General features: G+C 48.3%; 2 pseudogenes; both read right to left on the bottom strand.

Annotated features, from left to right (window-relative positions):
* The window catches only part of LOC128947294 (serine/threonine-protein kinase pim-1-like), a 124,924-nt pseudogene extending 104,444 nt beyond the window's left edge, over window positions 1-20,480 (bottom strand).
* A 108-nt stretch (window positions 20,481-20,588) lies between these two features.
* LOC128947293 (serine/threonine-protein kinase pim-1-like) lies at window positions 20,589-25,240 on the bottom strand (annotated as a pseudogene).
* Between the last annotated feature and the right edge of the window lie 453 nt (window positions 25,241-25,693).

Raw genomic sequence — 25,693 nt, 5'->3', positions numbered from 1 at the left:
CTTTAAGAAATACTTTACAGTGGAATAGACCGCTCACGCTGGAGAATTCTGTCCACGACATTCAGCCTGGGGACCAGGTGTACGTCAAGAAGTGGATCACGGATCCGCTACAGGAATCATGGAGTGGACCCCACCAGGTGATGATGACGACCTACACGGCGGTGAAGGTCCAGGGGATGGATGCTTGGATCCATTACACCAGGGTAAAGAAGGCACCGTTCCAATGGGAAACCCAGATAGTGTCTCCAACCCGGATGATCTTCCGCGCAAAGCCGCCTTCTTAATTATATTACTGCTAGTGATCATGAGACTATTACCCGTTCAAGGGTCTACTCTAGTACAGGTTGAAGAAACAAAGGTTACAGTCATGGAAGGGATGGATGTTCAATTAACTTGTGTTATATTTGACAGCCAGAGAGTTGAGGCCGGTGAAGTTATTGCAATATGGCAACAGGGGGCTGAAAGAAGCCGAGGCAAGATCGGAGTCGGCTGGGATCAGGATAAACAACAAGGAAACACGGTACTGAATCTTACTAAGGTAACCACAAACGATACGGGAGAATATACATGTTTGGTCAAGATACGGGATAGTTTTGATTACAAAAGAGTGAGTATGAGGGTTTTGCCATGGACAGGGGATCGTGCTGAAAACATAAAGGTTGATCCAGTATCAATGGCAGCGGACATGTGGGATGGGTCACCCCTTAGAATAAATTGTTCCTTCCTAGTAAGATCAAGATATCAAAGGAACCTATGGGTCAAAAGGTGGAGGCAAAATAGGGAACTGACCTGGGACAGAATAGAGGACAGGACCAGTTGGTGGGAGAAGGAAGGCAAAGGTTGTGGGTGGTTGAATGTCACTAATCGTAGAATAGGAAATGCATGGTGGAGGCATGACAGAATGATGTTATCCTTACAGAGACACGGTAGAAGGGGTAGACGGGAGGCTAATGATACAATAGAACGGAATACTGAGCAGGAAAACTTAGTGGTAGGATTAATTAGAGATTTTGGGATCATGCAGAACGTGACTAAAATAACAGCTTGCCTACCATTACCACAGGCTGCAGGTGAACCAATTCCCTGGGGAATAATACCGGTAACCAAAATGCCTGAAACATTTAAGAATGTTTCATGGTCCTGCCAGTCAGTTCCCAAACCAGTGGATGTATGGAGGGATTTGTGTATGACCATTCGGGCTATGACTAGAGAGGAATGTGAAAAGAAACCCAATCATTATGGTTGGATTCAAAATACCAGGAGGTGTTTAATTGCAACCCCAATAGATGAGCCATGCAATACAGTACGAATAAGAACGAAATCCCACTGAAATGAGATGAGTTGTCAGAATGTCACACAGAATTTTGACACCTGGAATAGTTGGAAGACATTATGGGGACCTAGTGTTTTGGAACACTATAATTACCTTGGGGAAGTACAATGGTGCATCCAATGGTCAGGAGTAAAGAATCAGTCACATTATAGGGCCCTCATCACATCTACATCTTCCCGAGAGTTCAGACCGCAGAAAGAGGATTGGAATTGTACTGAGGTTTTTACATGTGATACACCGGAAGACCGAATTGGATTGGTACCGGTGAAAATGGCATTAAAGTGGGGATGTGAGTGTAGGGGATATGATCATACAGTTAGCAAAGAGTCCATGGAGGGACCTATAGATTGCAGATATACTACTGTGCATAGCCCTGGAAATCTAGTCTGGGTGTTGGGACATGGACAGTGGACCACACATTTACCTCTAGATGGATCAGTAACACAAATCACCCTAGGGGTTCCCACATTGTGTCCATACTGGAAACAGAATAGATTGATCCAAAGGAAAGGACTCAGAAAGAGGGAAGAATCCCTAGAGGAGCAGTGGCATGAACCTGGCTCAGGAGTACACTTTGGATGGATATTAGAATCATTATTCCCTCCGGTAGCGACATATCGAAATAGGGAAATGCTCAACAACTTGTTAGGACAGACAAAAAGGTTGGCAGCAGCTACTAAGAAGGGATTTAAAGATCTAAACTTGCAATTGCAAGCTACATCAAGAATGACCCTACAAAATAGAATGGCATTGGATTTGCTACTGTTAAGAGAACATGGAGTTTGTGGTTACCTGAGTAGGAGAATAGATCATTGCTGTGTACACATTCCAAATGTTACACTTGAAGTTGAGAAAGATATTTCTCAACTGGCAGAAGTGGAAACAAAAACCAAAGAAATTGAAAAGGAAGCACAGCATAACTGGATAGGAGCAGTATTTGATTCTTTGGGGCTTCACCTGTCTGGCTGGATTACATCTGCTATACAGTATGCACTAATGTTTTTAGTATTTTTAGTGACTATATGGATTGTATATAGATGCCTCTTAGGAGTGATCGAAAAGGAAAAGAAGCGATCTCTCCGGTTGCTGAAGGCGATGACCCGCGGGCGGCAGAATGAAGAACACTCCCCACCTCGTTATGAAGATGTTACTGTCAATACTGTTGATTGAGCATCCTTGCAGTAGGACTGAAGGATGCTCAAAAGGGGGGAAATGTTGGAAAAGAAATGAAATTTAGCAAAATGTGTAATTATAGTTTAGTTATGAGTTGTGTGTGAATTGGTTTGTTAAAAGCAGTTTTGCAGTTTTGCAGCCGTTGATAGTGTGTGTGTTTGGTTTGTGTGTAACTTAGCAGGTAGTCTTAGGAATTTAGTAAATAATTAAACTAGTGCAGGAGAGTAAGAATGCTAACCTGTCTGAAGGCAGCATACAATGCTCTTAGAATAAGATAAGCAGAAGATTTATGATCTTGCCTGTGAACTAAGGAATGTATCACAAGGGAACTGTTTCTTAGAGACTTTGTTGTGAATCGCATGTATAAGAGGGAAGCACCCATATGTGAAATGGGGGGCTTGGGTTTTTGGGACGTGAGTCCCCCAGCACCCCGGGCCCGTAATAAAGCACCCACAAAACTTATCCGAGTTTTGTGTCATTTATCACTCGGGCAACATGAGGAGCCCCTGGGGTGGCAGTGAGCAACCTCGGTTCTGCTCACTGCTGCTGGCATTTTCTATTGAACCATCTCCAAGGACTTCTGTTGTGCTCTGTATTTCTAAGGGTTTCCCCCCCTTGGTTTTTTTGTTGTCTCCTGCACCTTTTTTCCTCCAAATTTTCCTACCCTGTCAGCAGCAGCCCCTGTCCAGAACTGGCTCTAAAATATCAGCAAAGCAGCTAGGAACAACAATGGGTGGAATCCTGCGGCTCAGGAATTCGTATGTCAGAGCCCTGCCTGTGCCTCATGCTTTGTCAGGACCTCCTTCTCTGTGCAAAACAAGGGACTAGTGGAGTCTTTTTGCCAAAGAACTCCTGAGAAGCAAATGTTGTGCTAGGCTTCTCAGGAGTGTATCCGTTAAGTTCATTGCTGGCAAACAGAAAGTAAGGCCAGGGTAGCAGAGCAGCTGGGAGCTGGTCACTCCCTGCAAAAGGCTGGTGCAGGATGTGGGAACACCACGTTCCAGGAGGGGTGAGCAGGGTCAATGTGCTCAAGGTGCTGCCAATGAGGTTTGGGTTCACTTAGAGAGTAGTCAGAACTGGAGAGCACTGGAAGATCCAGCTGCAGTCCCCATCCATGTCCCTTTCAGTGATGGCTTTAGGGTATCTGCAGCCTGGATCCAGAGCGCCCTGGGGGCTCCTGAGGCTGCCTTTGCACTCAGGGTGAGGATGCCCAGGAGCCCCTGAGGCCGGCAGTGGGCACCAGGGCTGGGGCTTGTGGCCTGGCAGGTGTGGCTCTGGGGGCTGTGACATGCCAGGCCATGGGTCACTGTCACTGCCCTCCGCAGCCCTGGCTTGCTCTGTGATGCTCCAGGGACAATGGCAAGAGTGGGGAACTGGCTAGGTTGGGGTTTTGCCTGAGCCAGAACCTCTAGGCCAAATGCCGAGCAGTAGAAACCCCTGGAGGACTGAGTGAAGAAAGCAAACGAGGCTCTTCGGCGGTGTAAAGGGCAGCAATTTCATCAGGAGAAATAAGGGGAAGGTTCACAGCTGAGAATTCCCAATGGAACAGATGTTGCAAAAACCCCCACCATCCCTGTGCACGGGTTTTTAAAATCTTTCAAAACAGGGGGTGGACACCATATAGTAACCAATAAGCGACTCTTGGGGTGTGGTTTTGAGGGCTACAACAAATCAGAACAAGGGGAGGAGAGAGCGTTGGCATAGGGATTGGATCTAAGGGTGAGGGACAGGGAATTTTCTGGAACAAAGGGTAGGGTTTGGGCTGATGGATGGGGCAAAGGGGCCGAGTTGTCTTGACAGACAGGGAAAAATCTGGTGAGGAGGGAGGGGATTCCTCGAGGGACACTTGGGTAGGAGGGCATAACATAGGGGAGGAGCTAACTGTAATAACTCGGGGAGCACTTGAGCATACCACTATATAACAGAACATTTGACTCAATAAACTAACACAGTGCAACACAGAAATTCAGGCTTTCGGCAGCTAAGAGGTGGCACTATTAGAACCCGCAGCAGCTGGTGAAAGCCGTCTCTGTCCTTCAGGTTCTTGCTGTGTGGGAAGGTGCTGCGAGTTGTGGTGGCTGCACTCCCCCTTTGCTGGAGGATGATCTGTACCAGGGGAGAGCAGAAAGCTGCCATGGTGAGCAGAACATGCTCAGAGCATTACAGTTCCGAGAATGGCACTGCACCTGAAGGGCAAACAGCTTGAAAGCATAGAATTCTGTGCAGAACTGTTGCACAGATTTTCTCTTCTAGAACATGCCCATTTTTGTATACTGTAGATGAATACTCTGGGTTTTATAGAATACATGGGGTTTTTTCTTAAGTTTTTTGGGAGAACTCTCAAGTTTATTTCTGTTTGTATTTTACATCCAGCATGCATACAGGTTTTTTTAATTATTATTATTTTTCTTCAGTAAATACTTAGGGAAAAATACCTAAGCATTTTTTAATCCTTTGGGATATTGTGATTAATATTCTTAGAAAGAAAACCTTGTTGAACAAGTGTGAAAACACAGAGAGAGGGAAAACAGTATAAAAGTCTTTTAGAACAGGGCATGTAATAGGGACTGCAGAACTGAGTAATTCCTCCAAGTGCAGAATTAGCAAGATATATCCCCAAGAGTAAGTGCCAAGATACTTCCTTAAACCAAGGGAAATGTGACCTGCAGCCATACGAAGCACAGCCAAAGCAAATGAAAACCTTTGGAAAAGAGGGAATTTTGCCAGTGACATCAGTCTGTCTGGATAACTGAGGGATGCCCATCAATATTGCACTACATTCCTCAATATTTGAAATGTCTTTTCTCCCAATTTCTGCAAAATTAATAAGCTGCAGTTGTTTACCATTAACTTAAGCTCTTAGGGGAATTACCAAGCACCATGTATGTTTTTCTGTAGCTGAGCAGGACTTGAGTTTCCCAAATCTTCTACAAAGCAGAAGGGAATCACACAGTTACTTGTGCTAATGTTAATGAAGGATTTAATGAAAGCAGGTGAATGAGAGCATTGCATTGTAAAACTTCCACATGCAAGAAAACTGGGGTCCACTTAGAATAAAACATAGAAGGCTAGCATAACATCAGAACAGGATAAAATGAAATTGCTAGACAGGAACTGATGCGTCAGAAATTAGGTGTATCATTTCTGATACATCTGCATGCATTTGCAAGCTAAAACAGAAAAGGAAGGGCAGAGATAATAAGGAACGAAGATTTTAAAATTGCACTGTGCAGAAGAGACACACAAACCACCAGTGTGAACACAGCTGGGAGATTCAGCTTGGAGATGGATTAGAGTGGAATCCATTCACTGAAGGTCTCTGGTGCACATGAGTGCAAAGACTGAGGAAAAAAGGAGAAAAGTTTAATTTCTGAAAGCTATTTAGATTCCTGGAAGCATTGTCTAGAGATCTAAAAATCTAAAGCCTCAGAGAATCTGAACCTAAACCATCCCCAAATGGATTGATCAGGTATGATGTGCACATCTCTGCTGTTTTCAGAGTCAATGAAATTGACAATGAGTGTCTGGACATTAGAAATGCCCACCCAGATTTTATCTCCATTACTTTAAGAACACCTTAATAAGGCACTTCAGGAACTGAACACTGACATTCTCACCCTGCTCTATTTACTTTACATTTAAATACAGGTTGGTAGAAGGAGAAATCGGGCTTTAATTTCTCCCCAAATTACCTGTTGCACTTTCAGGTTAGGAGTAGATGTAAAATTCAGCTAATCACTCTCTCTATGCATGAATATTCCACTAGTGAACTGACATACAGAACATCCTTTTTCTCTTTTGTACCTTCCTAAATGGTGCCCAATGAACAGGACTCTTGCATAAATCTCACAGAAAATCACCAAAATTGCTGAAATTAACACTCAATTCCCTGATAAAAGCTTCTGAGAAAAGGCTTGAGAGAATCACTGAACAAACTGAAACTTGGAAGAGAAACACACATTTCAGCACTGATCAAGGGGAAAGAAAAAGAAATGCTGTAAAAATTCCAGGTGGAAGTTAAGGAGAAACACAGGAAGCACAGAAAGAACAAGGCCCTGTCAGATGACCTGTGCAAGGTAACTTTGTGCCCCAGCACTGTTGGAGGACATTCCCTGTCATTGGTGCAAGCAGCTGGAGACATAAATGCTGATTGATTTGGGGGCCACAGTCTTGATAAGTGCAGAGGTGGTTCAATAACCTGACATGAGGGAGTTCCCTCAGAGCAACTGGGATGCCAGAAAGAAGTGAACAGCTCACCACAGCCTGGCCCGCTCGGCTGCTTTTCCTTCTGACCCTCCTGGGGAGGCTCTGACATTTCCTCTTCCCTGATGGAAGCGCAGCCGCTGCCAAGGGAAACGTCCCCACACTCACTCAGTGTTCCCTTTGCTTGCCAGATGTCCCATCTGCTGTCCCTGCCCAGGAGAGCTGCTCTGCTTGGGAGGAGGAGCCCGAGCGAGAGCCTGGGAACATCGGCGGCTGCAATCCCTCCTGATCTAGCGCTGTTTATGGATGTGTAGTTAGATTCGGATAGTTACAAGTATAGGGATATTTACATACACGGGCTGATATTTGTATAGGGATAGTATGTGTGTATATTGTTATATTGATGCGTGTATATTCATCTGTTTACATACTTGTACAGCTCTGTAGCTGTGCATTTCTATTGCTGGGGTTGTATGGATTTTTTTATTGGTCCATTGATATTTGTGTATTTATAGACAGGTTTGTTATATTTGTATTATATTGTTGTGTTATATGTCATGAAATATGTAATGCATGTTTACATCTCTGTATTGTTATGCATATATATGTATTTATTTCTATTTATTATGTATGGAGTTGTATAGTTCTAAAATTCTATTTATTTAGTTCTGGATCTGAGATTCTTTGGAAAGGGATATTGATGTTTCTGTATTTGTATATGGGCTGTATTGTTGTAGTAATATGTAATAAATTTAATTGTTAAACTTCAATTCAGTAACTTCAATATTTGCGTACAGTGAGTTGTTGCAGAGGGTTGCAATAAAGTAATTTTTTTTTCACTGAAGTTGATATTTGTATATATTTACATAGCACAATTATCAGAATAAATTAGATTTTAATCATAAATTGATATTTCTGTGTTTCTATATTGGTAACAAAGGTGTTGTAATTTATAATAAATTTCATTTTTAAACATAAGTTAATGTTTGTGTATTTGTACATTAGTAGTGCGGGTGTAACTATCTGCAATAAATGCAGTGTTTCAACTGAAGTAAGCGTAGATTTGTGCTACCCAAAGCCATGGGCAGATGTAAATGCTGAAGGATTTTGGCCATGCAAATCTCCGGCCATGCCCAGCACATGCCCCACCTGCACTCAGGCTGGGCAGGGGAAGTGCAGATTTGGGCTGGCAGCAGAGCCCCACGTTGGCTCAGAACTCGCTGCAGAGGCTGCTGAGAAAACTCCGGGGCTCCATGAGCACAGAATCCAAGCAGGAGCCACCCGGGGAGGACAAACCCCTCATCCCACAGGCAGCTCTTTAGGAAAGTGCTCCAAGTGTGCCCCTGAAGCTCATCCCGGAGACCAGAAGCCAGCAGGGATCCTGAGCCAGCTCTGCTGCCTTTGGCAGCACTTTGGCAAATGAGCTGCAGCAAGGGGGAGGCAGCAGCGACTGTGACTGCTGCAGGCCATGGACACAAGTGCTGAGATGCCCCAAAATCCAGAGGGAGGCTGGAGAGCCGGGAATCAACTTGGCATTTCAGTGCCAAGCTCTCACCGACACTGAAATGATGGAATCCCTTTGTGTGAAGTGACCTGGAAGAACTGACAGGGAGTTGCTGCTAGGATCAGCAGTAGCAGAAAGCAAAAATGTACAAACACTAGGAGATAATCTAATATCCCCCACAAGCAATGGCTGCAAAAATGATCTCATGTATATATTATATTATGTTATATTATATCATGTTATGTTATTATTATATTAATGAAAATATATAATATATAATATGCATGAAATTTAATGCACATGTATTTTTGGACAATTTTATTTTTTGATATATATTTTCATTTAAGATGTATATTTGAAATAGTCTTTCAGCTTGGGATAGTGAAGATTTACAACAGTGCAAAACCATCTGCACACACAGCAGTCAGCCCCCGGGTGTGTGCATGCACACCCACCCACTGTGCTTGCTCCTCTCAGCACCTCAGGGCTGCTGTTTGCACAGAATTGGGATGAATTTAACTCAACAGAGCCACAAGTGGGGTTTCCAGCTTGTCATGAACACTCATGTGGCAATGAACAACAGAGAGCTCTCAAATCCCATTATCACATGTCGCTTCATTCCTGCTGGGCACTGCGGAACTCTTAAAAGACACAGAAAAGGGGTGGAAAACATTGGCATCATGCTACTGCTGGTGTCCTCCTGGAGGAAAATCTGTTGGGTTTCTTAAGGTGGTAGCTTTCCAAAACCTAGGAATACTGCTCAGTAGTGGTAGCCCAATTCTGAATGGTTTTCTTGACTTGGCAAAGCTGGGGTGTTAACAATGGACTCTGTCCTTGGTCCAAATCACCTGCCCTCACCTGCAGACAAAAGCACCACCAGCAGCAGCAGCTACATCTGTCAGTTTTCTCAAAAAGCTGTGTTAAATTTGGGAGAGGAAAGGAAAACACGACAGACACTGTGGATTAATGACAAGACTCTGAGGAGCAGTTCCAAAGCAAAGGGCAGCAGCTTCTCTCTGGGCCACTCCTTGTGCCCCAAGGCAGCCGGGCTGCCCTGGCTGCCCAGGACCCTGCACCCCACGGGCTCTGCAGAGCTGCACAGCGGGGAGGCAGCTTCGGGCACCTCAGCCCCTGGGCAGGAGGGGCTGCTTGCTCTGCAGGGCTGCCTGTGGGCAAAAGCAGGGTGCTGGCCTTCTGCTCTTGGCCTCAGCCTGGCCTTGCAGGGCTAATGCTGTTCCCTGTCTCAAATGTGCTAAAGACAGACTTGTTTGTTTGCAGCTCTGCACAGGTGTGATTTGCACCACAAAATACTGAAGGACTAAGGACTGAACAACAGACCCTGACTGAAGCCTCAACAACAGGACCTGAGCCAAAGCTGCCCTCTAGGTGACCTTTCCAACCCAATATTCTATGTATCTGCTCCTTAACCAAGTGTTATTATCAAAAGGATTGTTGCATCCATCCACTGGTGAAACACGTCTTCACCTTTCTGCATGAGGAAAATGGACAAGGCCACACCTGGCCTTGGTTCCTCCTTGAGCCCTGGCACGCCCTGGGGAGAAAACCAAGAGGAGAATGACACCAGCTGTGCCGCCAGCAGAAGCTCTGGCACATGGCTCGCCCAGCACTGTCAGAGCCGGGCTACTCTCACAGCACACTCGGGAGCCTCGTGGCTGCCAAAGGTGGAGGCACCGCAGGATTTCCCAGTTCCCGGCCGTGGCTCTGCAGGGCTGGGCTGGGACAGCTTCCCCCAGCTGATGTGCAGCTCTGGATGAAGGGGAAACCATTGGGCTATCTGGTGATGGATCTTCCTTAATCACCAGAGGCACCCTTTTGTAATAATGCTGAGGTGCATTGCTTAGCTTATCCTTTCCTGACTCTTTTTTGCATTTGTGCATTACAGTAAATTACACTGTTCCTTCAGCTGGTGTCTGTGTCTGCATCTCTGACCCTCTCCACCATCAAAACAAACACACAGCCCGTTTAGCATGTGTGGTGGTTTGACCAGGAAGAAGCGGGAATTCTGGGATGCTGTGGTCAAACCAATGGGTGCTCGGATTTTGATATTGGCACCTGATGTGGCCAGTGGGATCTGGACACACCTCCGAGAAAACACAGGGGTTAAAAGCAGAGCTTCGGCCCTGGGAGGCTCTCTTGGGACTTCGAGGGACGGAGGTCGGATCTCCCTTCCCCCGTCCAGCCGCTGCTGCTGGGCAGGGGAGGGGCAGCCATGTGGTACGCCTGGGCCTGGACAGAGATGGGGGGTGAGGAGGCCCTGGAGGATGGAAGGGTGGAGGAGCCCCAAGAGACATCGGGCAGCCATTCCCCCCCGGAGAGAGAGAGGGAGAGCTGGCGACGACGAATGTGATAGCAGCCGGCCCAGGAGGGGAAAAGGGGGGGAATGCAGCGAGGGAGGAGGTGCCCGGCCGGAGCAGCAGCAAGTGTGGGAGTGCCGGAGTTCTGGGACAGACAGAGACTGAAATTTTTAACCCTTTTCTTTCATGATTGGAGCATTGCAAAAAAATACTGATCCTCCTCGGAGCTGAATAAGACGGGAGATAAGAGATGAGATGAGACAAGGATCTGGCCCGAAGGACATGGAGAAGGCTTGCTGAGTGGAGAGAGAGATGATTGGAGTGGCCTTTTGGCTGGACTCTTCTTGTGTAGCCATAGACTGAACCAGTTTTATTCCTGTGGCACAGAGACTGCATTTAGGGGGAGGCAGTGCCTCAGAACCAGGAGGGTTCATTGTGGGGACCCCTCGGCCCCAGGGGGTTGGATAAAAATGGGGGGGACAGATGTCCCAAAGCAGAGACTGTGCCTTTTTGGAGTGAGACAAGCCATCCTTAAAAGACAACCCTAAAAGCAGCTCTGGTCCATGCACAGTGGTGAGAGCACTGGGCATGGAAGGAAGATGTCACAAATGGCAAAAGGACTTTCTGGGCAGTGCTGAGTGACATGGAAGCACACGAGGTTTCAGCGTGTTTCCAGGGGAAGCCTGTGGTGTAAGAAGGACTCCTCTCCTCTTCATGGACTGAAGTTTGAATATCCTAAAGGGTGGTGCCAGACTGGGCAGTTGGTGATTTGGGGGAATGTATCGGATTGGGAAATATTGGTGGTGGGGAGGAGGAAAGTGCTTTTTGTAAGGTTTTCAATTTTTTCCCTTATAGTTTTCTTCCTTCTTCTCTTGTAGTTTAGGTAATAAAGTTTTCTTTTTTTCTAAGCTGGAGCTTGCTTTGCTTATTCCTGGTCACATCTCACAGCAGACACCAGGGAGAGGGTATTCTCATGAGGGCACTGGCTCTGTGCCAGGCCCAAACCATGACACTAACCCAAAGGGAAGAGGGAGAGGACTCTTTGTCAGGAAGTGTAGTGACAGGACAAGGGGGAATGGGATCAAACTGCAAGAGGTGGAAGAGATTTGATGATGGGAAGAAGTTCTTTACTCACAGGGTGCTTGTCCCGGACACAGGGACCAGTGCAGAGAGGCTGTGGATGCCCCATCCCCAGGAACATCCAAGGCCAGGTTGGACAGGGGCCACAGCAACCTGGTGTGCTGGGAGGCTGCTCAGCTTGGAACCAGATGAGCTTTAGGGTCCCTTCCAAGCCAAACCATTCAAGGATTTGATCATTCTGCCATCCCCATCTCCCACTACGCAGTGGGCATGGAATTTCAGTGACATCACAGCTCCCAGAGGGTTCCAGGTGGAATGTCCAGGACCTGGAAACGAGCAGAGCAGACACTTCACTGGCTGCCAAGGGTCAATTGCCGCTCGCTGTGTGCTCTGCCCCTCACTGCTGAGGTGTTGCTGCTGACTGGGCTTTTCCTGCCGCCTACTCTGGAGTGCCAATCGCAGCAGGATGTGCACTGCTGTGCCAGTGGAGGTACAGTGCCATGCCAGGCAGGGGGCACCTGGCTTGGGCAGGCTGCAGCCATGTGGGAATGGATGGTGTGGGACAGGAAGCCCAATGGGGGATTGTGCTGCCCCATGCAGAGTGCCAGAGACACCGTGGAGGAAATGGAAGTGGATATGGAGCTGGAGAGGGAGGAGATGATGGAGGTGGACGAGAAAGATCCTGTTGAGGACAGGGAAGTAGAGGAGGGGGACAACATAGAAGAGATGGAGGTTGATGAGGAGGATGACATCGAGGTAATGGAAGTGGACGAGAAGGATGAGGAGGAGCCCATGGTCCTTGGATGAAGATGGAGCCCCACAGGTAAGACAGGCAGATGCTTCCCACGCCCTGCCCACACACACACTGGGTCCCCTGATGCCAGGCTGGGGCTGGGCTGGATGGCCCCGCTCAGGGACATGGTGCCTAAAGGGGGTCTGGATTGTGGTGGCAGAAGCACCAGTCCCGGCCTGCCCTGCGCTTGCCTGGGGCCACGCCAGCCCTGCCAGGCCCGGCCCAGCCCCTGGGGCCCAGCTCCCAGCCCTGCTGGGCCCAGTGCTGCCAGCTGAGTCCAGCTCTGCTGCTTCCTTTCTTCCAGGACTCATGCAGACGATGGCACAGTTGGGATGCCTTTGTGAATACGTTTCAAAGTTTGGAAGTTGCTTGTAAATACGTTCAGTATATTAGAAGTTTTCTGTAAATACGTTTGAAGATTGTTAGTCCATCAGATCCCATGTAAATACGTTCTGTACATTGTTGTTGTTGTTGTTATAAGGATTGTTATAATGAAACTTGTTCTGTAAATCCGAGCTTTTGCCGATCTTCAGCAAATAAATACTGTTTCTTTTTAAAACATCTCTACTTTTTGCCATTCTTTTGGGTGCAGGCAGTGTTTGCACACTTGTGGGTTCCTCTTCATCCGAGTTCGCAGGGCTGGAGGTCCCTGGGGGTGCTGGCACAGGCACCCCGGGGCTGGGGGTCCCTGTGCACAGAGGCTCCCACTGACACCACTCCTGCCACTGGGCACTGCTGCTCTTCCTGGCCTGGGGCACAGCGCTGTCCCCAAGAGCTCAGCTCTCACCAGCTCTCACACAGGGGGCTCTCACAGCACTGGCCCCTGCAGTCATTCCACCAAAGCAGGCAGCAAACCTTCAGCCACCCTTCCTGCTGCAGCCACAGGGACTCCTGGGCCCAGAGCCGGCAGCAGGCCACAGCCATGCAAAATCCACCTGCACGCTCTCAAGGCCACCACAGCCTTGGCAACTGGGCCACCTGCATCTGGGCTGCTGCAGGGGCTGATCTTTAAGCCTTGCAGCCTCCAAAGGCCCTGGGCTCTGCTTCCCAGCCTGCTCTGCACTGCCCTGAGCCCGCCTTGCTCAAGAGACAAAAGCCAAGCCAGGGCATCCTCGCCATGCCCGCATTCCTGCTGCTGGCAGTGGTCACTGGCCCCTGGGCCCCACTCGGGTGACAGCTGCCGGGACAGGCCTCTGCTTTCAGCACAACTGAGCTCCTCACCCAGCAATGAAGTCTCAGGAAGTAGTAGTTTTGTGGAGGTCCAGGGGCCTACCACTGGAACCGCAGTACCTAAGGGCAAAGATAATGAATTAAAGTGAGACACTTCTCTAAATGCAATGATCTTGCCCAAAGGCTTTTGCAGGCCTTTGGGGATTCAACAGGGTTTCTTGGTATGATGAACTTTTTTTTTTCTTTATATGTACTCCCCCAAGTTGTTCTCACCTGTCTTTTCCCCTGTTGGTCCTGGGTTGCTGCATATAAGACCCTTTTATCCCCCATATAAACCCTGTGTTCCCAACGCCATTTTGTCTCTGGCCCTGGACCCTCTTCAGCACAATCCACAGTGTTTGGAATTCCACACAAAGACCCCTCTCTTGCCTCGTTCATCAGCAGTTTAAGCGAGCCTGCTCCCAGCTCTGGCAGTGCAGGTGTCTCACAGAGGCTGGCTGTGGACATGCCGCAAAAAGTGCTGCCCAAACAGGGACCATCTTTGAAAATTCCTGAGAGCGACTCCAGTGATGATCCGGCTGTTCCACTGTCACTGGATAGAAAAACGCCTCGGGTCAGCCTCCGCCCTGGAGTGGGACCTGAGTTTTATCAGGGCTTGCTGAAGGCAGCGTTGGCACCCTCAAGGGGCAGGAGGGCCAGCTCAGCTGGTGAAGCCCATGGAACATTTTGAAACACCCGCATCCAGAGCGCCAGAGCAGTGAGTTGCGGGACAGTGCAGTGCAGGATCCTTGGGTGATATTTTAGTCCTGTGGGTGGGCGACCCTTTACATAAGGGGCAGCTATGGGTAACCAATTATCCAAAGCTGAGAGGGACATATATGTTCCAGTTAGGGAGGTTCTCCTTTCAGAGGGGAACACTTTTACTAAGGGAAGTTGGAAGCCTTTTGTTCATTGGCTCTTTAAGGAGTTCCCAGACATTTCTGTTGATTCAGTTCTTCATGGAGCATTTTGGGACTCAGTTAGGGGGAAGACTCTTTCTTTTGCAAACTCAGGGAGTGGTAAGAGTCACAAAATTTTACCCAATTTTTCACATGACTTATAGAGTTTTCTCAAGGGTTCAAAGTTCTAATATTCAACCCAGATTTTGTGCTCTGCCCCCAGCATTCCTGAACCCACTGATACCAAGATTAAGATGAGAGACAGAAACTGCTCTAAAGCACAGACGAGCCACCTGCTGTCTGCCATCTCCTCTCCTTCTCTACCCCCTGTCCAGGTCTGTACTGATCACACCGGCCTGGATTCTACCCTAACCCATTCTTCAGTACCTCTTCTCCCTGGATCCCCCTTCAGATAGCTCACAAAATGTCAAAATCCCTCCCACCCCCAGGGATGTCTCATTGGGTCATCCCCCGTGTGAAAAATGCATATATTTTATGATTGGCTTTTCGGAAATATTAAAATGAATATTATACGTGTTGTGTTAGAAAGCAATGCTGTATTAATTTTCTTAAGTACTGTGTTAAATATAGTTTTAGGTTATAAAAATTGTTATGCTATGTAAGATGCATTGTTTAAAAGAAAGGACTTGCAGCAAGATAGCAGCCACAGGACACCTAGATCTTTAAGAGAAAAAGAATTTATTGCCTTCTTATCAGAAGAAACTAACTTCTTCCAGCCTCAGAGGCGCTATTAGGATTAGAGGGAAGAAGTTGACACTGACCAGACAGAATCCTGTGTTTGAATGGAATTTATGCATCATGTATGAAGTGCATTAATATGCAACAGGCTATTGTTTTTGAGGGTTAATGCTTTATTAACGGGTGTCCTTTTTTGGGCTCGTGATGCTCAGAAAAAGGTACCCAGACATCCGTAAGTCTTTGTTTTTATTGCCTCATATTGTCCTAATTCAATTTGTCCAAATCGTTATTACTCTAATTGTGTTACTATTTTTATAACCATTTTACTACTATTAAGCTTTTAAAATTGTAAAAACAAATGATTGGCATTTTTCACAGGGAAAAACACGTTCAGTCTCCTGTTAAAATGTACAAAGTTTAATAATGGATAATAGGAGACCAGGACCATGGAGCAAAGGTTATTACGGTCAGGTGCATCTTGGCACTCAGCCAGGAGCACCCTGTTACCTTTGGGGATCCCCCTGAAATACCTTTCCTTTACATCAGCCTGTTGCATATTCATAGAACCTCACGCATATCCATAAACTACTTTACATATTCCAGGAACAATTTTACATGGCCCCTCTTGGGTCTGCCTTTTCAGAGCATGTGTGTTTCTTGGCTGTGGTTTTGGCTCCTGCTCTTTATCACCGCCAGTTTTTGGGCCTTGGTCCACTCTGCCTTCAGACGGGGAGTGCTGATAGTTGGCAGATCTATACAGGTGTCCACATCCTGTGTGCATTGGATGTGATCCCATCCAAGCAGGCAGTTTAACACAAGCAGCTATTCCACTGAGCTTAATTAACAACAGAAATAAAAACTGTATCTTTACAACAAAGTTACTTTAACACCACGCATATAAAATCCATTTTAATATTTGCGAAAAGCCAATATTATAATATGTATCTATAACATTGCCCATATCTGTCCTTACCCTTTGGTTCCCCTGAGTGCAGCAAGGAGTGGGAACTGCCAGCACGGCACAGAGTTGCTGCCATCTCTCCATCACCCCGTGTCCCTCTCCCGTAAGAACCTGAATGAGAGATGTGGGACTCCAGGCAGCTCTTCAAAATACAGTTTATTGTATCCAAGATGTTACAGCAGTCCAGGATCGTGGGTGGCAGTGCCTGTGCCTACAGCTGTCAGCTCCAGCTGCACACAAGCCTGGAGACCGTTTAGCTTTGGTTACAGTGCATTATAGACTCTTCTTTGCTGAGCATCTTCACACAGAAGAACCAATCTATACCTTTACTTTTACCTATAGCCTATCATAACTCCTGTAATTACCATATTGATGTTACTATTCTTCAATCACTAAAAGTTAGTATGTGTGTCTCCCTGCCTGTGCTGAGAAGCCCTGATTCCCTGGAGAGCACTGCTTTTGACCTTTGTCCATGGAGAAAGCTTCCAAGGCTTTGGGATGAACTGGAATCTACGAGTGTGTGAAATAGATAGTAGCGTAGTTTATCACAGGATGAAAAACTGAGAGCTTTGGGATTTTAGTATGAGGGTGAACAGAAGACAGGATGGAGGATTTTGGGCATTGTCTGATCTCCTTGTCCTTCATCTACTCCATTTTCTCATTTTCTCCTGTGTTGGGAGCACAGGGTGATTGGTTGGAAAGAGCGGCAATGCAGATGCTGAGTGGCAGACAAAGAATTAGTCACTGGCTGAAAGGTAGAAATAAAATGCATTCTAAGATTTAATTGGACAAAATCGTTTTAAAACACCTTGAACCTTGTGTCCTGTGACTTTTGGTGCCTTCTCTTTTTACGCTAAGTCTGGTGTGCAGCCAGCGTGCTGAACTGTTGACGATAGAAAAATAAACAACAACCTAAAGACAAAAAAACCCAAAAGTCCCGTTCGTTTCTCAGTCCTGGCCCAAAACTTTTTAGGGGTGTCCCCATCAGGGGATCCTCGGGGGGGTTTCACACCTCCTTCCCTCCCCCCCTTCCTGCCCCACTGCTCAACCCCCTCCAAGCCCTGCACCCGGGGCACTCACGCGTCACAAAAGGACCCAAAATTATCCCAAATCCACCCAAAATTACCTCAGAGCCCATCCTGAGGAGCTCTGGGGGAATTTTAGGGGAGTTTTGAGGGAATCTGGGGAGATTTTGGCTGGGTTTGTGTGGGGGCCTGAACATATGTATGTATTGTTATGGAGAGAGTCCCTGTTAAGATCTATGTGTGGGTCCTAGTTACTCCAAATGAGCTACAGCTGCAAAGTCCTTAGTTGGGCAGCAGCTGTGGCTCCTGAGGGTAACTAGAATAAATAGGGGTGGGTCGAGAGCCCAGGAGGAGCCCCTGAGAAGACACACGAAGAACTGCACAGCAGAAAAGAGCAGCTTGGTGCAGTGTGTGGGACCTGAGAAATATGACTACAACAAGAATGCAACAGGTTTGCATCCTACGTCAAATTTGTTGTCCAGGAGGTACCAAAACCACCCAAAATCCACCCAGAATTGACCCAAAATTACCGGAAATTAACCCAAAATTACATCCAAATCTATCCTGAGGAGGTTTGGGGAAGACTTGTAGGGATTTTAGGGGAATTTTAAGGGGAATTTTGGGTGGGTTTGAATCCTATGCCCACTTCGGCATCCACAAGGTGCCAAAATCACCCAAAATTACCTGAAATTAACCCAAAAATTCATCCTGAGGGGGTTGGGGGGAGGTTTGGGGGCGGAGGAGTTGAGGAGATTTGGGGGTTTGGGGGGCAATTTTAGGGGTGTTTTTGGCAGTCATCATCATCCAAAACACAACACCCCATGCCAAAGCCAAGACCAAACCCTAAGGACTGTGCCCCTCGTGAAGGAGAGATCAAAGAACTGCACCCCTTCTGGGGAGGAGATCAAAAGCCAGAGGAGACTGAGCTATTAACTAAGCAAAAATGTATTCATTTCATCAAGTATCATCATTTCTGTTACTTTATCCTTTGTGATTAGGTCTGGAATGCTTTTCTAGTCCTTGTTAATTTAGCTGAACAATATTCATTTTGGTTTCGTAAACGATTAAGTTATATTCCTGATGTTATATATGAAGTCCCATATGTCTAATTTAATAAACCACAAACTTAAAATTTAGCAGCAGTTTTACTGAGATAAAATAATACTATCAAATAGAACCCAGTAGTTACAAGAAGAAATTTGGCAGTGGTTTGGATAAAGCATAAGCAAAACCGATTGATCGGGGTTTGGGGAGGGCTTCCCACCCTGCCTCACATGCAAAAGGCAAAAGAATCCAAACACAGCTTATATACTGTGTGCTAATACATATTCATCAATATTTTCCTGTAAATCTCCTCCTATTTCCAATTCCTGAAATCTACATCACCACACATACAGCACATGCTCCCGCTGTGGCTAAGGGGGCTTCTGGCTCTTTGGTGCTCTCCTTGGATGAAGGCTGACAGTCTTCCTCGCTGTCCTCTGAATAACTTGACAGGTTGTGCCTGTGCCCCAAGTCCTGTGTTATGTAAGTAAGCACTATGCTCCAATTAAGCCTCATTATTTTATAGATAAGAGCACTATTTTAGACTCCCTGTCTGGAATTGTCCCAGCGTTATTCATGTCACGGCCGATCCTGTCCTGGGAGTTGTCTTAACTTTGTCTTGATGCCAATTCTGACTTGGGAGGCTTCCTAAATTTTGTTCATCAAGGCCATTCCAATCTCCTGTATCCTGTTTCCCACAGGTATCATCTACAAAGAAACCCATTTTCTTCATAACATTAATCACATATACCTTTCCAATTATTTTCCAAAAATATTGAAATAATTACAATTTTGTTAGAACTAATCACATCCATCTATCACAGGAGGCCAAAAGCTTGGAAAAGGATGAAAGAAATTCTCCAATGATGACGATGACAAAAAAATCCCAATTTATTTTTGACAGCAAATGAACACCGGCCACCCTCCAGCCCTCTCAGCCTGGCAGGCCGAGCGGGGCTGTTCCCATGGCATGAGGTGGTGGCAGCCTGCGGAGAGAAACCAGAGAGCCACGGTCAGTCACAGCAGGCTCCTGTCCCCCTGTTCCACCATGGCTGTGCCCAGGCCAGGCTGCTGGCTGTGCTCAGAGCCCAAACCTCCCGAACCATTCTCTGTTTTTAGAGAAGGGCAGTGGGGCAGGCAACGTTCCACCTCCTCTGCTTAATCAGGGCACAGCAACCTCCTCAGCAGCTGCAGGAGCGGCATGCCCGTGTGCCCGCTGCTGCTTGCCCGGAGCCCTTCTGCCAGCCCAGCTGTGGAGCCGGGTGCCCACCTCTGGAGAGCTGCTGCCAGGAGAGGAGCCAATCATGCACCAGGTCCTCATCCTTCTGGAAGGGGCTGTCTCTGCAGACCCTGGCCCCTGGGGTAGCACTGGCACTGGACGCGCTCCCCGGATGCTGCAGGTGCTTCCCTGTCCGGTCCGGGCACCAGGTGTAATCCTCCTGGGGAAAACAAAGAACAATTGCATTAAAGTCAATTCAAAACAAGACCTGGAAACAAGAAAAAGCACAAAGCCTGTCACTGTTTCACGGGCCTGAGGAGGGTCTGACCACTCCATGGGAGAATTAAATCTGTCCACCTTTCCCACCCATAAAGGCACTCCCCACCTTTCCCACCCATAAAGGCGCTCCTTCCTCAAGGGCCTGCAGAGCAGGCCAGCTGGGGCACTGCTTCGGAACTTGCCCCCTCTGCTGCCCCTATCCACATGGATGGATGCTTTTGTCAGGCTGGGTGCCCCCACCTCAGCCCGTGCCAGGCTGGCTGGCAGAAGCTGTCAGCAAGGCCAAGATCTGGCTTCCCTTCCACAACATCAGTCCCGTGTCCCGCCAAAAAGCAGCTCAGCGGCCGGCGGAACAATTAATATTCCCCAGTGCTGCCGAGCGGGGAACCTCCGGTGCATGGCCAGGCTGAGCCCTGCCGTGCCTGGGAGCACCAGCATCCCCCCGCCCCGGTGCCGGCTGGGGACTCATCTTGATTCCATCGGGGCGCAGAGCGTGTCCTCCAGGCAGGGGCCACAGCCAAAGACAATGGGCTCCAGGATGGTGTTCCCAGCTCCACGTCGTGCTCCAGAAGAACATGCCAGCTGTACCTCAGCTTGTGGGGACGTCACGATGCCATTGAGCTGCAGGGGGATGTTTCCCTTGTCCCAGTCTGTGGCACCTTCACCGCACTGCCACCACTTCTCCAATGGGATGGGCAGCATCGATCCGCTCCCTCCACAGCTCACGGGGACCAGCGGAAGCATCTCCTCGGCTGCGCTCTCTCCTCAGCGCTGTGGCCACAGGGAAATGCTCTGGGGTTTTCTTCCAGCGCCACAAGACGCGTGCCGCTGCTACATGCTGGCTCCTGGATCCTACTGTGCACAGGGATGAATCTCTGCTGTCTCCTGGGCCAGGCAGGGCTCCTGCAGCCAAGAATGCTCAAAAAGGTCCTCCAGTGATGGCCCGTCTGTGGGGTCCATGCATAAACACCACCTGATGAGGTGCTGGCACTCTGCGGAGAGAAACCAGAAACCGCCGCTCAGCAGGAAGGGGCTCCTGTCCATGCTCTCCCACATTCCACAATGCCCAGGCCACCAGGAGTGCTCAGAGCTACAGCCAAAAGCTTCCTATTGATCCTCTCTTGCAGAGGACACCAGCACAGAGGCACAGGTGCCACCTCCTCCAGCTGAGCCCAGGAGATCCACTCCTCACCAGCTGCAAGAGTAGGACGCTTATGCGCCAGCTGCCCCTCCCAATCCCGTTCTTCCCCTCATGCCTTGAAGGTGCATCCCCACCTTGAGACACCCGTGGCGGGAAGAAGAGCTGGTCCCGGACGATGTCCTCATTGGTGTGGAATGGAAGGTGCCTGCAGACCAGCTCATAGAGCAGGATGCCCAGGGACCAGATGGTGGCTGGCTGGCCATGGTAGTAGCCAAAGAGGATCCACTCTAGTGGGCTGTACTCTGATGTTCCTATGGGACATAGGCGCAGCTCATCAGGCCCATGCTACTCCCTCCCTCCCAGCCAGCTCCCGTTCCACAACAGCCAGCCCCTGCCCTGCCAAAAAGCAACTTGGCTACAGCTGGCTGAAGAAGGATTCCCCCTCCTTCCCTCCCTCCTTCCTTCCCTCCCTCTTCCCCCTCTGCCAGCCAAGGGGGGAACTTTGCTGCCCTGCTGGGCCCCCGGCTTTGGGCTCACCTGACATCTGGGTGTAGAACGTGTCCTGGAGGATCGTGCTGCAGCCAAAGTCGATAAGCTTCGCCTCACCTGTGGCCAGGTAGATGAGGACGTTCTCGGCCTTGATGTGGCGGTGCAGGACACCCCGGCTGCTGCTGCACCACACGGCCTCCAGCACCTGGCGGAGCAGCCCCTGCACCATGGCCTCCGTCAGGAACCGCCGCTCGTGCAGGAAGTACCAGAGGTGCTGACAGCGCTGCGGATGCTCCATGAGCAGCGCGAAGCTCTCGGGCACCTCGAACTAGTCCAGGAGCTGCATGACGCCGCGGAAGCCAGGCCGCGACACCTTCCACAGCAGCGCCGGCTCCAGGGGCACAAGGGCACCCTTGCACTGCGGGGGGACCGCAATGCCGTCAGCGGGGCCGATGCTGCACCGCACCTCGGGCAGCCCCTGCCCGGCCCCGCCACGGCTCGCCATGGCCTGGCCCGGGGCGCTGCGCGGCCTCCACTCACTCCACGCTTGCGCTTGCTGCCCTCGCTGCCGCCCTGCCGGGCCTCGCCCGGCACGCCCCGCCGGCTCCTCCCGCTGGCCCCGCTCACTCACCAGCCGCGCCCACTCCGAGATGCGCTCCTGGGACACTCGCTTGATGGCCACCTGCGAGCCAAGGCAAGCGGCGGACTTAAGATCACACTTGGTTAAGAGCGTATAAGCCAGAGAACACGCAAAATAAAAAAAACTTTTTTCTTCTCGTACCCTGATCACATGTGTATTTCACGTCTGGCCTAATGGCGACAGTTGCCCCATCTCTGGGTCAAGAAACAAGTATTATCTGACAGGTAACTTGTCAACAAACTGAGAAAGAAATTAGTACCTGGGCATGCAGATTTCTGAAGGGAGGAAAGAAAAGTGTTGACAAGAATAAGCCTGAATTTTAAATGCCTGAAACACTCAAAAATGACATGTTTTGGGATATTGTACCAGATGTTACACAGAGTTCAAGCAAACCACAACTCATTAGTATCTGGACTTCATTGCCCACTATGCTTTGAAATGTTGCTTGAAGGCACTTTGTGTCAAAGATCCAGTTCCTGTAGGCCACTGTAGATGTAGATCAAAATCCTACCAAAAAATTCATGTCCAAACCAGCAAGAGTGAGACTTTTGTCCTTGGCAGTAGCTTCCAGGTGCTCCTGGAAATCCCCAGGCCTAGACACAAAGATGTGTATTCAACGGAGGGAGAGAAGCATCATGCTTAGCTCTAACTGTGACCTTTGCTAGCAGATCTTACTAGCAGGTAACAAATTCCATTTGTTCTGCTCTTAGCCAGAGCCAAGATGGGAATCACAGTTTAGATCACAGGAGAAGATCACAGGAGCCTCAGCTTTTCCAGAAGAGGAGAAATACAAAGGATAGTAAATTTGGGTTGGGTTTTCAGGGTGTTTTTACAAATCCATAGACAAGTGATGAAGCTTAAGAGATGACAGCAAAGGAAAATCAACAGATATGCTGAAAGTGAGTGAAGAGGAAGGAGACTTTAAATTCACTGAAAAGCTGCTCAGAAAGCTTCTCTACTTTTTGCAGTTGCTTCAAATTTGAAATGACAAATTCTTGTAGCACTTCCAACTTCTTTTTATTAATTCTAGATTAAAGACAATCAAAACTGTGTACTCCTGCTTACAGTATGCGGTAAAGCACAGGAAGCCATTAGAGTAAGAAAAATTGTGTTTAGAAGGCTGAGGCAGCCTTAGGGGTAGGAGGAATGGGGAGGTGTGGAAATCAGGCCTGTGGGCACCATTCAAGGAGCATCCAGGCCCTGAGCAGTCCCTCACAGTGGGTATCCCAGCAGATGGAGTCCATATGGAGCCACAGCTGGGTGGGAAAAGTGCCGGGCTGGTGAGCCGTGGTTAGCAGGGGCTCCTGCATCAAATTGCTCCCTGATAGGTGTGGTATGCTGTGTGTGTGTGTGCCCAACAGCTGGCAACAGCAGGCTGGCCCAGATGTGGGAAAAGGCCAAGGAAGCAGCAGAGTGGGAATGGGGCTCTGAGGAGGCCCTGGTGGTTGCACACACCCGTGGGGGATGAGGCTGGCCCAGATGGGCCCTGGGACTCTGGGTTGAAAAGGGAGGAAAAGAGAATCAGGGAGGAAGGGCCAGAAGCCGCTATGACAATGCCATTCCATCCCATAGGTGACATAGTGAGAGGAGGGTGGGAACCAAATGGTGATTGCTGCTGATCACCCTGACATCTCCAAGACAAGAGGCCCAGCAAGGACTGCACATCTGCCTCCTAGTGTTGTCCTGAATGTGAGCTCATCTCCTGGCGTTCATTACCCGCAAGTCTCTCAGCTTCCCACGGGCATTCCACACTTCAGGCAAGCAAAGCTGCTTACCTCACTATGTTCTTTGGGCCTCTGAAAGGGACTGTCCCCTTAGCTACAGCCTGGCAAGGAAGGGAGTCTTACAACACTCTGGATATTTTAGACTTTTATTGGCACTCGGGCTGAAACAAAGTATCCCCTCGCCACTTCTCCATCTTCATCCTTCTGTCCTGCAGGTGGCCTGTTCAGGCTGACAGATTGGAGCACCTGCAGGCTCCAGTTGGGCTGCAGCCCAGCTTTTCCTCTCACAGCTTAATTCTTATTATGACAATTCTTTCGTTTCTACTTAAAAGATACCTCAGAGCTTCCCTAAATTAACAACACTCTACTCTAAGCTAAACAATCCTCTATTATCTAAGCTATCTATGTTCCAAATGTTGGGATTCATAAAATTTGAGGGTTTTGAGAAAGTGGTAAAAAAGACAGGCCTCAGACAGCAGATTTGTGAACATTGCTAATACAGCAAAAAGTTTTCTAAGCAGTAGAGCAGACATGAGAAATAGAACAATAAGCCCCTGTGATTTACCCTTATAGGTTGCAACAAGTTTATTTAATGTATATCTTTAGAAGGTTAGTATGAATGAGCCTCTGTGCTTTGTCTCTCATAAACGAGCCATTGTGTTAGAAAATAAGTCCTTATTTTGTTAACTACTGTTACGTGTGTTTCATATGATTGGATAGAATTATTGTCAATATGTTTTGCTCTATGTGTGATTGGCTGAAACTTAGGCTGAGAGGGTTTTATGCTACCCTGTAATGTGACGTTTCCTTGGCATTCCATTTGAATCAGCGAGCTGTAAACATATCCTGTCTCCATTGTCCTAACAATGTACTGAGACTGATGTTTGAAATAAACAGCTCATGACACTGATTCAGAGTGTCCCATTCCGTTTGTGGCTGTATATAGTGTGCCAACAGCACCATAGTCCTTAGAAGTTGATCCCTATATTTCCTAATTTTTTAAACGTTCATCTTTTTGAGAAAGAAAAAACAACAGAGTTTTAAATGGAACCTAACACACCCAACCTAACCTAACCTAACCTAACCTAACCTAACCTAACACACACGTAATCTAACCTAACCTAACCTAACCTAACCTAACCTAAGACCTAAACTGAGCAAATATGAAAAATGTCACATTTCCTATCTAGGGCACAGCTCCTCTTAATACTTGGGGGATGGCTGAAGCTCTGCCTCAAGATGACACATCCCCTTTTCCCTCCTCTCAGCTGGCGGGGCATGAGGGTCTCCTCAGGTGCAGGTGTCTCCTCTCCAGTCTTCCTGCACTTGCTTGGCTGAAATGATCAGAGCAGCCAGGATGGAGGCAGGATGGCCTGAGGTCACAAAGGGATGCTGCCCAGAAGAAAAAGAACAAAGAAAGGAACTCTTACTTTCCAGGACCCATCCTCATGGGCTCAAGCAGGATTCCCTGGCTACCAGGAAGACACACCAAGAGCACCGAGGGCAGCATGTCCCCCTGCACCTTCCTGTCCTGGGAGCTGTCTGCGCCACGTGGCCCACACTCCTCCTCATCCCTTCATGCAGGTGTCCTCAGCTGATAGGGCTTTTTGCCCCTTTGCTTTTTCTTACCTGCAGGAGTTCCTGGGCAGAGCAGCGCCTGTCCTCGTCTGCCTGCAGGCAGCAGTGGAGGAAGTTGTGCAGGAGAGCCGAGTGGTGCCTGGGCTTCTGCAGTTTTGGGGGCCCATTCCTTTCTATCAGTTCAAAAACCTACAGCACAAAGATGCAAGAGGACACTGCACCTGATCCTTTGCTAGCCACATCAGCTCTCTCCATGATAGTGGAGCTCTGGGAAAAGTTAAAGATAGAATCTAAAATGTTAGGCTTTGTGCTTTCCCAGATCAACTGCACCTGCGTAAGCAGTATGATAAAGTACATAATTGTTAGATGTGATGATTGTTTAGTA

The sequence above is a fragment of the Melozone crissalis genome, unplaced genomic scaffold (assembly GCF_028551555.1).
Source record: "Melozone crissalis strain CALT ecotype California unplaced genomic scaffold, PUWL_Pcris_2 ptg000093l_1, whole genome shotgun sequence".
NCBI lineage: Eukaryota > Metazoa > Chordata > Aves > Passeriformes > Passerellidae > Melozone > Melozone crissalis.
The sequence above is the reverse complement of the archived record's forward strand: the minus strand, read 5'-3'. Positions and strand labels throughout refer to the sequence as shown.